The sequence below is a fragment of the Strix uralensis genome, chromosome 2, assembly GCF_047716275.1.
Source record: "Strix uralensis isolate ZFMK-TIS-50842 chromosome 2, bStrUra1, whole genome shotgun sequence".
Lineage (NCBI taxonomy): Eukaryota > Metazoa > Chordata > Aves > Strigiformes > Strigidae > Strix > Strix uralensis.
The window spans coordinates 87,487,850-87,506,371 of record NC_133973.1 but is presented as its reverse complement, the minus strand read 5'-3'; positions in this window follow the sequence as shown (position 1 = coordinate 87,506,371).

The following is an 18,522-nucleotide window of genomic DNA, read 5'->3' as shown; positions in this document are numbered from 1 at the left end:
CCTCACAGGGATCTGTCTTATTTCCCATGCTGTTCACTAATTTATATTTTTTTTAATGTTGAAAAAGAAAATCGTAAGTACTTTGAGTGGCTAGACTACAATTCATAATCTTCTAACAGAATATATTTATACATTGGTCCATAATTTTGTCTAAATTAAAAAGAATTTGTTGGAAAAAAGACACAACTCCTTTATAATACTGTCTTACAAGCTATATTCTAGCAATAAGATGCTCCAAGGAGCAAGTCATGTACGTGTAGGTCTACACACATGAAGAGGTGCCTAAGAGAAATGATATTGCTTTCTAAAGCCAAATAATTGCATCAACGAGATGAGGCATCCAACCTGCAGACAATGAGGTATCAATTATACCATTCACTTAGATGAAGGAGGATGAGATATATAAGTTAATAAACCTTGGGAAAATTTAAGAAAATAAAAAAGCAAAATAATTTAACTTCAAAATTAGTTGTACAAATGTTTATAGAGTAAGCTTTCAGGAAGTAACCTAAAAACTCTTCAAACATTTCAACAAACTCAGAATTGTGCTGCTGTTGCAAAAAAGAGAAAAGTCATTCTTGAAATGCTAATGAAAGTATTGCCTGAAAGACATGGGAGATGTTATGGCTCTTTTCTGGAATGGTGTGGTCAGTTTCTGGTATTCCCCCTTCAAAGGTGAAAATACACTGAAGAGTGATATCTTTATTTCATTATGACTGTATGGCTTTTGCAGATGGTCCTAAACACACTGTGCTCATGTTCAAAAATTACATGGTGCAATCCAGCTCTAGTCCAAAAACTGTGTTACTATATTGGACTTCAGTGTGATTCAGCTAATTAGCCCAGTTTCTCAAGTGTATCACTATGCTGGCATCAAAAGAAGGTTTGAACCAAAGCTGGATCATGGTGAGCCAACTTGGACAGCCAGACCACACTTGAGTCTATTTTTATGAGACAATACAGATATATTTCCAGAGGGAATGGAAATAAAAGCTAGTGAATATACTAAAAATTAAGTATGAAAGTTTTGAAAACAAATGAAAGAAAAGAAAATATCTCTCAGTAAATTTCCCTTTAAAATGTCAATAAACTTGTCTTTCTAAATTGTTTTATTAGATGAAGAAAAGCAAAAAGTGTTGTTAGCAATGTGATTTTACAAATATTACTTTAAGGTTCACTTTGTTATTTTGTTAACGTGTAAATGTGTATTGTAACCTTGTGTCAAACTGCTTCTTTTCTACCTATTATTTCTCTGAGGGGATTAAAATGTGATTCACTGATGTGTCCCAAGCAGCATTTTTTAATATTCGTTAAAAAAATTCATGTAAAAAACATCAGCTAAGTATACCAGTATAGCAGCTGCTACACTTGCAAACAGTCAGTTTCAAATCAAATGAAAAAGGTCATAGCTTTATTTACTTCCTGAAAACATCATGTGTAAACCTTTTCAACTTCTTGACTTTTCCCTTGAATTCATCCACAGATGTTATGATCTCCAGCATTGTTCTTTTACAAATATTGACTTTCCTCTATGGTTTCTTCTAGCTACATTAGTCAATAAAGAATGGTTAGATTACCTCAAAAGACTTGTCTATACATAAGCTGTTACTTTATCTGGCTCAGAGTTCCCACTTCTTAATCCCAAAGTATCACCTCCTATTGTTATTCAGGATTTATTTTTTTTTTTCTATGTGATTCAAGATAGCAAAATGAGGCCAGTTTCACTTACATATGTTCTAAGAATTAGCTCAGTGAAAGACTAATTATTTTAGGCTTCTCAATTACCTAAAATAATATTTTTTCATGGGAATGCACCAGTTTTTTAAGACTTATTTGAAAAAAAACTTGAAACTCTGGAAAAATTTCTGGGTTGAAATAGAGCGCAACACAGAAGAGTCAGTCTCTTACTGGTTAGACCATTAATTCTGTATATTTCCATTAACCTGAAGACCTCAGGAACATATTAGATGAATGAATTAAATATATGGGTGTGATTTGGTTTCCATTTATAGACAGATAAATTTTAAATCCATCCATTAATATTTTTATCCAGTAGAATTTAAATATGTTCTTTGAAAGTTTCTCCAGAACATGCCTGGGTATCTCTGTCACCCCATATCAAGAAGGGATTAGAAAACATATATTTGACTCCAAAAATCTATTAGTGAATGTCGTACTTCTTTAGATCAGTAATTTTGGAGGTGTGATCTATGTGAATTTTACTTAGGATAATTTTTTTAAAAAAAAATAATTTGACATCCCTATAAAACATTTTGCAAAGTGCATATATTTAAAAGGAATTATTTTGAAATTAACTTTATTTTTATTCCCTTTTGATTTACTGTGTATGTTGCTAATCTAGGTTTCATGTAATGTCAGCATGGCCACAGAAAACTGTACTTCTTTTATACTCTCTCCTTGTCTAACAGTGGTACTTTAACCTTTCAATCAATCCCTTTAAATGGCCTGTCACTTCAAGGGTTGAAAGTGAAATCTAGTGTTTATAGTTTAATTCAACTTCTGCAAAGGCATATTTTCATTCATCTATCATGTTGGTCTCAGCTGTTCAGGGCAGAGCAGGATATATGGAAACTGACATTCTGTCTTCTTGGTGTTAAACATAAGTCTTGGGAGAAAAATCGCTTTATATGCATATAAGTTGATCTTCTGCATAATGATTTCTTCCAAAAATTGGGTTTCCACAAGAGACGGATGCTCAGAACTAGGTTCATATACAAAGGTAATGATATTGTTCTGCTTTCAGATATATGATAAAGCTGAAGCCAATTTGCTTACATTTAGTGTAAAATTTGAGTAAGCAAAGAAGTACCTAAGGAGGAGTAGTGTAACCGATCTTATAATCATAGAGGACTCATATGGAAATTAAAAAAAAAAAAAAAAAAAAAAAAAAAAAGAGAGAGAGAAATGCCTCATTTAGTTTATTTAGAAAATACAGAAAATCTAGATTAATAACGGACTCAAAATTGGAAATTTTTATTGATATTATGGCAAGAGTATTACACATAAAAATGAACTCCAGATTGTAGAGAGGCAAATTTGCATGTAAAATTAGATGCTTAATACTGCAGTTGCATTCCATACTTGGAAATCAATTCAGTGTCCTAAACAGAATGATCTGGTGTTACTTTAGATGATTTAAAGTATCCCATTTCAGAAAGCTGGTCTTCTGTAATTGTGCCATATATGCCACCTTCATGGACACATCTTAATCTACCTAGGACTTCGTAAATACTATTAAACTCCTCTATCTAGACAACTAAACCAAGCCCTAGATATTTAAATGCAAGTATGTACATGTGAACTAAGAAAAGGATTCATCTACCTACCCTTAGTGTCTTCTGTCATTTTATGCGCTCTGGAACAGCCTACCATTGCTGTTCTACAAGGATGAAGGTCTCCTACAGTCCCAGGGCCAAATCAGTCAGGTCCAAGCAGAAGATAGTGTTGACTCAGATATCTCAGTGTCATTAACCAGTCTCAGTTTAATCAGAGAAGCCCATCTCAAGGTGTCTAAGTTATTGTTTTTGTAGAAGGTAATTTTTCGTTGTCTAAGAAGGAGCATTTAGTCTTATTTGACATGTCCTTGTATATTTCATTTAATTTCCAGATACTGCTTCAGGAAAGCATAATTTTCTGGTGTCAGAGTTATCAGCATCTTACAGATGTCTTGGCTACTCAGAAGCATCTCACATAATAGTATATGCCTGTGTTCTGACAACTGAATCACATCACCTGACTTATGCCTAGAGAATTACATCTAAACATTAAATTTAGATCTAAAACCTGGTGATAAGTCTACCTTAAGACTCAGATAAGTGGTCAGATCTTAGGCCTTAGGGTGACTTTGACTGGATGCATGAATTTTAGGTATCTAAAATTATCTATGATAAATTTCACCACCAGAATGAAACCATTTAGAATATCTAGAGCAGGATGACCTGCTCAGCTTGGTGGCGGAACTCAAAGAAGAGGTCAAGAGGTTAAGAAGTATTAGGGAGTGTAAAAGGGAAATTGGTTGGTGGAGTAACACCCTAGCACCCCTAAAGCAACAGGAGCAAATGGAGGCTCCAAACGAGGCAGGTGATCCCTCACCCTCTTCCTGCCAGGCAGAAGGAGGGGACCTAAGAGATGGGGGAGGCTGGAAACAGGTCCCTGCTCAGGGAGGCAGGAAAATCCTCACCCGACCTCCCTCACCCTCCATGGTGTCCCTTCACAATAGATTTGTGGCCCTGGAACCTTTGAATGAAGAAGAGAAGGAGGAAGAGAATGAGACAAGGAGGAAGACCAAGGTCCACCAAGGCTGGGTCATTCTAGATCAGGTATTAAAACCAGTTCTAAAAAGAACCCCAGAAGAGTCATTGTAGTGGGTGACTCCATTCTGAGGAGTGTCGAAGGTCTCATATGCAGACCAGACCCGCTTCATAGGAAGTCTGCTGTCTCTCTGGAGCCCACATCAAGGACCTCACGGCTAAACTCCCTGCTCTAGTGAGACCCAAGGACGACTACCATCTCCTCGTTTTTCAGGTAGGTAGTGACGACGTTACCAGGAGAAGTCCTAAAACGATGAAGTGAGATTTCAGGGCTTGGGGAAACTGGTTAAGGGGTCAGGGGCACAAATTGTGTTCTCCTCCATCCCTTCAGTTGTGGGGATGGATGAAGAAGAATACCGGAGAACTCAACAGATGAACTTGTGGCTCCAAGACTGGTGTTACCATCAGGGGTTTGGATTTTTCAATCATGGGTTGGTATACAGGGCACCAGTTCATTTGGCATTAGATGGGATGCACCTGTCCCAGAGGGGGAAGAGGATCTTGGGGCAGGAGTTAGTTGGGCTCATTGACAGAGCTTTAAACTAGATTTGAAGGGGTAAGGGGGCAAAACATCAGCCCATCTGAAGTGCATGTATAAAAATGCACACAGCATGGGTAACAAACAGGAGGAGCTTGAAGCCATGACGAAACAGGAAAATTTTGATGTCGTGGCTATTACAGAAACATGGTGGAATGTCTCCCATGACTGGAGTGTGCTAACTGATGGCTACAAGCTCTTTAGGACGGATAGACAAGGAAGGAGAGGTGGTGGGGTGGCGCTGTATGTTAGGGACTGTTATGATTGCTTTGAGGACAAGTGTAGTGAAGACAGAGTAGAGCGTCTCTGCATTAGAATCAGGGGGAAGGCCAACAGGGCAGATGTTGTAGTAGGAGTCTACTATAGGCCACCTACCCAGGACAGAGAGGTGGATAAAATATTCTATAGGCATTTAGGGGAAATCTCACGATTGTTTGCCCTTGTTCTTGTGTGAGACTTTAACTTCCTAGACATCTGCTGGAAATGCAACACAGCAGAGCGGGGCCAATCCTGGAGATTCCTGGAATGTTTGGCAGATAACTTCCTGACACAGCTGATGAGTGAACTGACCAGAGAAGGTGCCCTGCTGGACCTCCTCTTTGTGAACAGAGAAGGACTGGTGGATGATGTAGCGGTTGGAGGCTGACTAGGGCACAGCGATCATGAAATAATAGAGTTCTCTATTCTTAGAGAGGCCAGGAGAGGGCTAAGCAGAACTGACATCCTGGACTTCCAAAGGGCTGACTTTGACTTGTTTAGGCACCTGCTTGACAGGATCCCATGGGAGACGATCCTGAAGGGTATAGGGGTGCAGGAAGGCTGGGCACTCTTTAAGAAGGAAGTCTTAATGACTCAGAAGCAGGCCGTCCCCAGATGCTGTAAGAGAAGCCGTCGCCAGAGAAGACCACCCTGACTCAACAGGGAGCTTTGGCTGCAACTCAGGGAGAAAAGGAGAGTTTATAGCTTTTGGAAGAAGGGGCTAGCCACTCACAGTGATTACAAAGATGCTGTGAGTCTATGCAGGACAGAAATCAGGAGGTCTAAAGCCCAGATGGAAATTAATCTGGCTTCAGCAAGCAAGGACAACAAGAAATGTTTCTATAAGTATGTCAGTAGCAAAAGAAAGACCAGAGAGAGCCTCCATCCCCTGCTAGATGCAGGAGGAAACATGGCAACGAGTGATGAGGAGAAGGCTGAGGTGCTTAATGCCTTCTTTGTCTCAGTCTTTAATAACAAGACTAGTTGTACTGAGAGAATCCAGCCTCCTCAGCCAGAAGACAGAGACTGGGAGAACGACCCCCCCACAATCCAGGAGGAGATAGTCAGTGACCTACTGCATCACATAGACATACACAAGTCTATGGGACCAGATGGGATATACCCGAAGGTGCTGAAGGAGCTGGCTGGGGTGTTCGTCAAGCCGCTTTCCATCATTTACCAGCAGTCCTGGCTGACTGGGGAGTTCCTATCAGATTGGAAATCAGATAGTGTATCGCCCGTATATAAGAAGGGTCGGAAGGATGATCCAGGAAATTACAGGCCTGTCAGTTTGACTTTGGTGCCCAGGAAGCTGATGGAGCAGCTCATCCAGAGTGCCATCACACAACACATGCGGGACAACCAGATGATCAGGCCCAGTCAGCAAGGGTTTATGAAAGGCAGGTCCTGCTTGACAAACCTGATCTCCTTCTACGACAGGGCGACCTGCTTATTGGATGAGGGAAAGGCTGCGGATGTAGTATACCTTGACTTCAATAAGGTCTTTGACGCCATTTCCCACAGCATTCTCCTGGCGAAACTAGCTGCTCGAGGCTTGGATAAGCAAACGCTTTGCTGGGTAAAAAACTGGCTGGATGGCCGGGTCCAAAGAGTTGTAGTGAACGGAGTTAAATCCTGTTGGCGGCTGGTCATGAATGGTGTCCCTCAGGGCTCGGTTTTGGGGCCACTCCTGTTTAACATCTTTATTGATGATCTAGATGAGGGGATCGAGTGCACCCTCAGTAAGTCTGCAGACAACACCAAGTTGGGTGGGAGTGTTGATCTATTCGAGGGTAGGGAGGCTCTGCAGAGAGATCTGGACAGGCTGGAGCGATGGGCTAAGGCCAACTGCATGAGTTTCAATAAGGCCAAGTGTCGGGTGCTGCACTTGGGCCACAACAATCCCCAGCAGCGCTACAGGCTTGGGGAGGAGTGGCTGGAGAGCTGCCAGTCAGAGAGGGACCTGGGGGTGTTGATTGGCAGCCGGCTGAACATGAGCCAGCAGTGTACCCAGGTGGCCATGAAGACCAATGGCATCCTGGCTTGTATCAGAAATAGCGTGGCAGCAGGGACAGGGGAGTGATCTTACCTCTGTACTTGGTACTGTTGAGGATGCACCTCAATTACTGTGTTCAGTTTTGGGCCCCTCACTGCAGGAAGGACATTGAATTACTCGAGCGTGTCCAAAGAAGGGCAACGACGCTGGTGAAGTGTCTGGAGCACATGTCGTATGAGGACTGTCTGAGGGAACTGGGGTTGTTTAGTGTGGAGAAGAGGAGGCTGAGGGGAGATCTCATTGCCCTCTACAACTAACTGAAAGGAGGTTGCAGAGAGCTGGGGATGAGCCTCTTTAACCAAGTAACAAGCAATAGGACAAGAGGGAATGGCCTCAAGTTGCGCCAGGGAAGGTTTATACTAGATATTAGGAAGCATTTCTTTACAGAACGGATTGTTAGGCGTTGGAATGGGCTGCCCAGGGAGGTGGTGGAGTCCCCATCCCTGGAGGTGTTTAAGAGTAGGGTCGACATAGCGCTTAGGGATATGGTGTAGTTGGGAACTGTCAGTGTTAGGTTAATGGTTGGACTGGATGATCTTCAAGGTCCTTTCCAACCTAGTTTATTCTCTGATTCTGTGGTCTACCAGATATAAGATTAGGTACCTAATAAATTTTATATAATGTTTACATTCTTACATTCCTTGTGAAAAATTCTGTTTTATTCTTTATATTTCAAATCAGTTAAATGCTAAAAGCAGCCACTTATTAAAATGAGAGTTTTATAATTTTCAACAGTTAATAAATTGGGGTTTATTTCCAAATATTTGTACTATCTATGGATGTCATCTAGTGAGGAAGTACTTTCAAAGAAATAAATAATTTTTCATGATTCTGTTAAAAGTAAAGTACTAAGATGGAAGTGTTCTTGGTTCCTAGTTCCATATACTTCATGGCTCAATACCCATTTTTTTAAGCTAGTAAGTATAGTTTATAGCAAGGTTTTTACACAGTGGAAACAAAATTGAATTTGTTAATGGAGTTGATTTACTATAAAACAATTTTTACTTTTTGTTAAACGAATGAAGAGAAGGGATTAAAATGTACTTTACAGTATTTTTCAGATCTATTTTAGTGCACAGCACTACTAATTGCTTGATTAAAATCAAATCTGACATGTTGGTAATATTTTAATTAGTAATACTTCTATGACTTGCTGGGAGATGACATGTTAATTTTGGCTTGCACCTTGAGAGACTGGCTGGGAAGCAGATGGAGCTAACTTGTAGAGTGGTATCCCTCCTGCCTTCCTTTTTTTATGGTGTGTGGTAAAATGAAGCCACTTGCTATGGCTGGAAAATGTGGCATGAATTCTCTTTTCTTTCTTAGAAAATCATGGTAAGATTATAATTTTGACTTGTTAGTTCAATTTAGCATTTCCCAGCACAGCTGTTCTATTTAACAGATACATTGCTAAGAATGATCATAAAATCATAGGATCATAGAATCATAGAATAATAGAATAGCTTGAATTAGAAGGGAACTTTAAATGTCATCTAGTCCAAGCCCCTTGCACTGAACAGGGACATCTTCAAGTAGATCTGGTTGCCCAGAGCCCTGTCCAACCTGGCCTTGAATGTTTCCAGGGATGGGACATCTACCACCTCTCTGGGCAACTTGTTCCAGTGTTTCACCACTTGCATTGTAAAAAATTTCTTCCTTATATCTAGTCTAAATTTACCCTCTTTTAGTTTAAAACCATTACCCCTTGTCCTATCACAACAGATCCTCCTAAAACGTTTGTCCCCATCTTTCTTATAAGCTCCCTTGAAGTACAGAAATGCTGCAATAAAGTCTCCCCATAGTCTTCTCTTCTCCAGGCTGAACAACCCCAACTCTCTCAGCCTGTCTTCATAGGGGAGGTGTTCCATCCCTCTGATCATTTTTGTGGCCCTCCTCTGGACCCACTCCAACAGGTCCATGTCTTTCCTGTACTGAGCTCTAGAGCTGGACACAGTACTTCAGGTGGGGTCTTGTGAGAGCAGAGGGCAGAATCACCTCCCTCAACCTGCTGGCCACATTTCTTTTGATGCAGCCCAGAACAGGGTTGGTTTTCTGGCCTGTGAAAGTACATTGCTGGCTCATGCCCAGCCTTTAAAACACCAGTACCCCCCAGTCCTCCTCCTCAGGGCTGCTCTCAATCTCTTCATCTTTCATCCTGTATTGATAGTGGGGGTTGCCCCGACCCAGGTGCGAGACCCTGCACTTGACTTTGTTGAACCTCATGAGGTTCACATGGGCTCAATTCTTGAGCTAGTCCATGTCCCTCTGCATGTCTTCCCTTCCCTCAGGCATGTCAACTACACCACTCAGCTTGGTGTCATCTGCAGAATTCCTGATGGTGCACTTGATCCCACTGTCTGCATCACTGATGAAGATATTAAACAGTACTGGTCCCAGTTCAGACCCCTGAGGGATGTCACTCAGACATTGAGCCATTGACCACTACTCTCTGGATGCGACCATCCATCCAGTTCCTCATCCACTGAACAGTGCATCCATCAAATCCGTCTCTCTCCAATTTAGAGAGAAGGATGTTGTGGGGGACTATGTCAAAGGCCTTACAAAAGTCCAGATAGAAATCATCCATAACTCTTCCCTTGTCCACTGATCTAGTCACCTCATTATAGAAAGCCACTCGGTCAAGCAACAATTGCTCTTGGTGAAACCATGCTGGCTGTCTCAAATCACCTGTCTGTCTTCCATGTGCCTTAGTACAACTTCTAGGCGGATCTGTTCCATGGTCTTCCCAGGCACAGAGGTGAAGCTGACAGGTCAGTAGATCCCAAGGTCCTCCTTTCTACCCTCTTTTAAAAAAGGGTGCAAAGTTTACATTTTTCCAGTCACTGGGGACTTCACCTGACTGCCATGACTTTTCAAAGATGATGGAGAGTGGCTTGGCAAGTACATCAGCCAATTCCCTCAGGACTCTGGAATGCATCTTGTCAGGTCCCATAGACTTGTTTATGTTCAGGTTCCTTGCAAGATCGAGAACCTGATCTTCTCTTACAAGCGGGAGAGACTTTGTTCTCCCAGTCCCTGTCTTGCAGTCGATCCACTCAAGAAGTGTGGGAAGTGAAACTGCTGTGAAAGAGTGAGGCAAAAATATTGTTGAGTACCTCAGCCTTCTCCTCATCTGTTGTTACCAGTTTGCCAGTCTTGTTCATCGGAGGTGTACACTTTCTTTGACCTTCCTTTTCTGGCTGACATACCTATAGAAGACCTTTTTATTATTCTTTGCATCCCTTGACAAGTTCAGCTCCAGCCACACTTTGGCCTTCCTGACCCCATCCCTACACAACCATTCAGTGTCCCTATACTCTTCCAGGATATCTGTCCCTGCTTCCACTGCCTGTGCGTTTCCTTCTTGCCCTTTAGTTTCATCAGCAGGTCTCAACTCAGCCATGGCAGTCTCTTGCCTTCTTTGCCTGATTTCTTACACCTGGAGATCAAGAGCTCTTGCTCTCTATGGAAAACATCTTTAAAGGTCTTCCAGCTCTGTTCTGCTCCCTTGTCCCATTTGTTTTCATTCATTCTCCACAGTCTATTTTTATCTTTTCCATCTCCTCACTATCCCCTCTACATTTACAGTCCTGTTTGTAATAGATGGTGCATACATTAATGAGCTGGTTCTTGACTGTATTTCTGTTAGAGATAAATAACACAGTGGAAATATCTTTAATAAGATAAACTACTCTCTTTCCAAAAAAGGCTACTAGCAAATGACAGACATTTGAACATAAACCACTCTGGCTGAAAATAACTACATAGGAAGGCCAAATTAAGACCAACACTTTTATGAAGCAAAAACAATATCTAAGATTTTAATTAACTAAAGAAAACAGTCAAATTTTGTGAGAGTCAAAATAATTGGTACCTCTGGAGGCAAGTATAACAAAGAAATTGAAGTAAGTCTGTGATTCTCATTAGACTTTGCTTAAATTACAGGTCTGCAGCAGTACAAGTTTTCAGGAACAGATCTTAAATCATTGTTTTTGCTGACATCAGCCTTATATATTAAAAGCAGGTACTTCAGAGTCTTCACAGTGGCCTTCAGCATGACCACATGGCGAAAAGAATCACACTGAAGCTAGTGCTCTGATGTCAACACAGCAAAATTGTAGAGGTACTCAAGACAGTGCTGATGTAAGATGTTGCTCTAACACTAGAAAAATTTTTGATTTGATGTTTTTGGACTGTGTGCTGAGTCCTGTGAATCTGAGCAATTTGAGTGAACAGATATGATGTAATCTAATAAAAGCAACTGAATTGATAGAAAATGGAGTCTTCTCTGGTTAATTTTAGTAAATACTTGAAGAGAACCATGAACCACAGATAAAAAAAAGGATAGTTTTCAGCTATTTCAAAACTGGTGCAGAAAAAAAAGATGTACTTCAGGGGAACTATTTTCTGTATAGTTTTTATATGCAAACACAAAACAAAACCTAAAATGTATTGGTTTTATAGATGATTTAGTTATGAAGAGTCTAATAATATACAACCATATAAAATATGTCAAATATATTCTTAAAATTATGACTATGACAACAGAGTTCAACCTGAAGGTGTCATAAAACTCAATTTAAAAGTCAATACATCCAGAAGACAGAATATTTTCACTAGCATACTTGAAAGAGTTTTCTTGTAATGCAGAAATTTCATAAAAATAAAACCCCATATAGCAAAAAAATATTCAGCATTCTATTAACAAAATCTCTACATTGGCTGACCTCTTAAAATTAGTCAGGTTTGAATCCAAAAATTTAAAAAAAATATCCCATAATATGAATATTAATATATAATAATTTTACTCTTTACTGTATGACACAGTGGTGATGGGTTTGCATCTTATCACCTCCATCAATGCCTCTTTTATTACAACCGTCAGTAACTTACATGGAGAAGAATGGATCAAGTCAAAATTACAACTCCTTTAATGTAAAGTAAAGGGAGTAAAATCAGAAATAAGGAAGGAAGACTTCAGTAAATATATAGATAGTAAACATTACAGAAAATTATCGATATTATTAATTATTGAATACAACTACAAATACCTTGGCCATTTTGTTGTTAAATATATAAATATAAAAAATATATAAATATAAAAATATATGTTAAATACATATTAAATATATTTAATAAATATATGAAATAAGTTTATTATATAAACTATAATAATATATTCTATTTTGTATTAATATGTTTAATATTAAATATTTGCTGATATTTAACTTTATATATATTTTTATATATAGACATGCTTGTGTGTGTGTATGTACATATAAACATGTACCTATATATGTATGACACATATATATATATATCATCAATATATTAGAACATGAGAAGCTAATTTGCAGATTTCTGATGGAAACAAATTTGATGGAATGTAAAAAATATTTGGTCACTAAATTATCTTGTCCAGTGACATCTAACACTACTGAAAGTGTACATTTGTTTCTGGAGGAACCAATACACATTGAATGACCAGAATAGAATTTTCCATAGGTCTATCAACATTTTTAATAAGGAGCAAATTCTTGGAAAGAGTATTTAAGATTGTCTGATTACAGAATAATGTGTACTTACTAAATGCCTTGGGGACAGTACAATATAGATCTGACATTAGGTGTGTCTAAAAATTATTTTGCTGGTTTTGTGTATGTGGTGTGCCACTGCAGAGACTCCCCTGCAGTCCATGGTGAGAGGGCAGGATGTCTCCCTGCAGCCCATGGAGGTCACCAGTGAAGCAGACACCCACCTGCAGCCCATGGAGGACCCCATGCTGGAGTAGGTGCTGGTGCCTGAAGAAGGCCAGGACTCTGTGGGAAGCCCCCAGTGTTGTAGTTCAGAGCTGGGATGATTGCAACACATGGGAGGGACACACGCCAGAACAGTTCAGGAAGGGCTGCATCCCATGGGAAGGACTCATGTTGGAGAAAGTTCGTGGAGGATAGTCATGTGAGATGGAGCCCATGCTTGAGCAGAGGAAGAAGGCTAGGAGTCCTCCTCTTGAGGAAGGACCAGCAGGACTGACTGCACCCCCCTATTCCTTGTCATCCTGGGCTGCTGGGGTGGAGGAGGTAGAGAAATGGGGAGCAAAGCTGAGCCTGGGAAGAAGGGAAGGGTGGGGGGAAGGTGTTTTTAAGACGTGGTAGTGCTTCTCACTGTCCTACTCTGTCTGTTAAGAGTTGTTGTTAGTGTCTGAATTAAATTGATGTTCTTTTTCTTCCCCTAAGGACTCTGTCTTTTGCCTGTGATGGTAATGGGTGACTCATCCCTCTCTGTCCTTATCTTGATTCTTGAGCCTTTTGCTTTATTTTCTCTTTCCCATTCCTGAGGGGGAAGCAGTGAGTGAGCAGCAGCCTGGTGCTCAGTTGCCCTCTGGGCTCAAACCACAGCAATTATGGAATAGAAAAGAAAAAAAAATGAGCAAAATATGCCAAAGACTTTAAGCAAGTAGAGACAGAACACATTTTGGAAATTATGCAAAAGTTTCTTAAGGATTCCCTGATAAAGAGTTTTGCACTTATTGGTAGCAACTCAGTAAAGACATTGACTGAGTCTTTTATTAGATTTTTAAAACAGTAAGAATCCTCACACAAACAAATTTTGACAAAGACAGATTTAGAAGATACAACTTAAATAGTGGCTTGAAGATTATGGACACACCACCTGCTAGGGGACAAATAAACTAAAACCTAAATCTTTCAGATTCAGGAGACTGTATGTATCATAACTACTGGGAGGGGGAAAAAAAAAAAAAAAAAAAAAAAACAGACAAAACAAGAATCTATCAAAGATATCATTTCATGACAGATGAACACATGCCTGAATAGAAGATTTATGGCTATCATCCTCTAAAAAAAGAGCATTATGGAACAAGGCAAGGAAAGAGTAACATAGAGGTGGAAGAGACTGACATAGTACAATCCTTGGATCAGACTGCCAGTGACTAGATGTTCTCATCAGATTTTTCAGATACGTTTCCATGTTGATGCTACCCTTTACGGTCTATGCAGAGTTCATTATAAATTAGTTTTCTGTAATATACAACAATTACAGTCAATGCAATTTTGTTTTGTCTTACTAATATTAAATTCTAGTAAATAATGTTTAAAAACAGAATGATGGAGTCCTCTGTAATGACATAGAAGGCCTTAGAAATGGGAAATAATTGGTACTTTGCATCTGCCATGGAGAACAGAGTGAAGAACAACAAGCTTTTGAAAATGTAGCCCTTCCTGCTGTCTTCTCCAGTTGTAAACTGGAAATCAGACATTTAGGAGAGAGCAGCCAAATTAAGTGTTCCTAAAAGAAAATTCTCATACTTTTACCACTTGTATAGCTTGAGAGGGTTAGTAATGAACTTTGTTGCAGACAAGCTTCTGACAGTAAGGTAGGGAGATGTGACTTAACTGATTATGAAGAAATGGAAGAGTCTGCATCTGGGACATTTCACGTGTTCCTTGTGTTGGAGTGTTCGACAAAAGCTAAATTTCATCTTAAACAGCAAGGCAGATGGGTGCAGGATGAAGAAAATAAAAGTAACGCTATGCTAACAATATTGTATTTTATACAAAAAAACAAGTGATATTGTCATATTCCAAAGCATACTGAATTAACAGAGATTGAGGAATCAGTGTATAAAATGGTAATATTTACCATTATTATTTTAGAATGAATTTTTAAAAAACATAATTATACATACAGTACAACGCTAAATGAAGTGATCCCAACATTAGTAAATAGTACTGATATCATACTCTAGAAACTTAATGCAAATAAGTCAATAAAAGAATTTCCAAATAAAACAATGGTGAGTGGAAGAGTTTTACAATTAGACTGGTAGAATTCATCTAGAAAGAGCGTCTTTAGTCTCAATGAGATCAAATATTAACATGCTAGGGAATCCAATGGAAAATGAATCCAGAAAAATAGTGGGTATGAATCAGATTAGATTGTATAAACTAGCTGGGAATAAGTATGAAATCACTGCTGTCTAAACTATCACTGCCGACACAGGAACCAGAGTAATAACTATTATGATTTACAAAATGAGAGCGCAGGAGCAAACAATGAAAGAGGGATAAAGATAAGAAAGTAGCCTATAGATTCAATTAATCTCTGTGTAGAAACCGACTTGGATATCAAGATTTTTCCTGATATAGGTATTTTTTCAGTAATTATGAGAATCTGGTGTTTGGGGATAACTCACTCTTAGCAGCAGCTCATGATAGGTTTACCCTATTACATTTCCATGTTGCTATGACAATGCATCTAAAATAGAGTTGGCTCAGATAAGTGGACAGTGAGGTGGACTGAAAACTGGTTGAACTGCTGGATCCAAAAGGTTGTGATCAATCGCACAAAGTCTAGTTGGAGATCAGTCACCAGAGTGTGTACAAGAGTTCATACTGGTGTTAATACTGTTTAACTTCTTTGTTAATGACCTATGTGTTTGGACAGACTGTGCTCTCAAAAAGTTTACAGGTGATACAAATCTGGTAGAAGTGTTTGATGAACCAGATGGTTGTTCTGCTGTTCAGAGGAACTTGAATTGGCTGGATAAATGGGCCAACAGTAATCTCAAAAAGTTCAACAAATGGAAATGCAAAGTCCTGCACATGGGAAGGAATAAGTACATGAATGAGTACACGCTGGGGCTGAACAACTGGAAAGCAGCTTTCCAAAGAAGAACCTGGGAGTCCTGATGGACAGCAAATTGACCATAAGCCAGCAATGCTCCATTGCAGCAAAGGCGGCCAACAACTTCCCAGATTTCATTAAGAAGAACATTACTAGGAGGCTGTGGGAGGTGATTCTTCCCCTTAACTCAGCATTGGTGAGGCCCCATCTGGAGTGCTGGGTCCAAGTCTGAGCTCCTCAGTAGAAAAGAGACATGGAAATACTGGACTAAGTCCTGCAAAAGGTCATGAAGTTCATTAAGGACTTGAAGCATCTGACATGTGAGGAGAGGCTGAGGGAGCAGTGACTGTTTATCCTGGAGAAGAGAAGGCTTGGAGGAATCTTATCAAGGTGTATAAATACCTGATGTGGGGGAGTAAAGAAGACAAAGCCAGACTCCTCTCAGTGATATTCTGTGAACGGACAAGAAGGCACAAATTGATATACAAGAAATTCTCTGTAAGCATAAGAAAAAGGGGGTTTTTGCTGTTAAGGCAGTCAAACACTGGACCAGGTTTCCCAGAGAGGTTGTAGAGACTCCCTCTTTGGAGATACTGATAACTCAACTTGGACATATCCCTTAATAACCTGCTGTAACTGACCTTACTCTTAACAGAAGCACTGAACTAGATCTCCGTAGGTTCCTTCTGACCTGAACAATTCTTTGATATTCTGATATACAACCATATTATAATACAAGGAGAGCTAATTTGCATTGGTTTCATCAGCTTCTCTAGCTGTGCCTTCATGCATTGTTGAATCAGGTTGAGATGAGATTTGATGATCTCTAGAGATTCCTTTTGGCTTTTACTTCCTTGATTTTATACTTTACTTGAGTGTAGAAAGCAGCAAAATGAAAATGTTGTAAAATATTTTGGTTGTGTTCTTTGAAAAACTCAGAATATTAATGCCCTTTCTTTTTTTCAAAAGGGCTTAGTACCTAATGCGAAGTCATACTGTGATTTTGTACTTAAATGAAATTCATGCTGAGCATTCTCAGTTTGCCAAGACACTCAAGACCTTTCACAACAACTGCAATGTATGTCCTAACTGAAAGAGCTGTGACTGTGTTGTCAATTTGATTAAATAAAGATAAAAACAGTGATAAAGCCCAGTGTTTCTAACTGCCCATTGTGTCTGTTGTAGAACTTCTGTGCAAACTGCAGTACAGTCTTTGTCTTTCTTATGCATTAATTTAAGGCTATGTGACTTTGCTGTCACAGCAAGACAAGGAAATGAAATTGTTGATATGGTCTCTCTGTTTCAACTAGACAATAGAGAAGTTTTTATACATTAATCTTTCTTTTCTACTTCATATGAAATGAAAATATAATTTCTTTATTTATTTCACTTTTTTGGTCTAAGAAAAATGGCTGCTATGCACTGTTAGAATAGTATGATACATGAGTAAATAATAGCTCTTTTAAATTTCTACATCCAAAAAAACCCAAATAAAATTAAACAAACTTCTAGCATTTCTTCAGAAAAAAACCAAAACCCGCACGTTTACTATAGTTATAGGTTTGAGAATATTTTTATTTTAAAACTATTTCAATAGAAAGCTAGTATTTATACTCAAAGTGACAACCTCTGGAAACTGAGTTACAGATATTATAGGATTTGAATAAAAATAAGACTCTCAGTGTGAAAAATGTGTTTATGTTTAGTTTGGATCTTGTTTAAATTAAACATAATCACCTGCCTGAATTGCCCCCTCCCCCCAAAAATTCTGAAAATTCAAAATACTGAAAAAGTTTCAAAATATAGGTATAGACACAATTTTTATGAAATGTCATCTATTTCATAGATGCTGGAGATGTGCAGTACAGTTGACATTTTATCAATTTCACTGCTGCTATAAAGCCAGAATGTCAGTTGTGCTTAGCAACCACCCAGAGTCTGCTCATTTCCAGTACAATCAAAGAAATAGAATCTCAGGAACATAAAGGTGAAAACATATGTCCCAGAGTGCCTGGTATACTCCAGCCTCAGGGGTTTCTAAAGGCCTTTGAATATAGTTTATTTATCCAGGTATCTATAGTGTTCATTTTATATCTGACCTAACCATTCAGATTGACCTTATGGAATGGTACTTCTGGAGATTATTAGTCTTGTCTTAAAATGTACTTCTACAATCGTTCATTCACTTAAGTTCTGATAGTGACTATGTGCCACCACTGTGATGAAAGGACTCTAATATAACTGGTTCATGAGGATGCCATGCTGGAGATATTTAAAACTAAATGAGAAGAAGGCTGAGGTTTCTTGGCAGGAACTAAAAGCTATAGAAGCACTGGGTCCCCATGCATTGGGTGATCCCAATATTTTTTACAGTGTCAGTGACAATAGCAGTTCCAAAGTAAAAAGTAAAGACTATTGAGTCAGTGCTAAAACTGAACTGCTTAGAAGAAAAAGAGCTTTGCCTCAGAAGGCAGAAGCATGGTTACACTTAATGTTTTTGATAAAGCCTTTAATGCTTCCACAATTGCTATTTTATGCAAAATGTGCCTGAAAATTCCTGGTTGTACAAGTTGTGACATTTTATGATCTGTTCTTTGCATTCATCATTATTTGCTTGGCAGAAAATTTAAAGCTAACTGTAGATATCAGACTATGCTGTGAAATATATATGACAAATCCTAACATAAAATCAT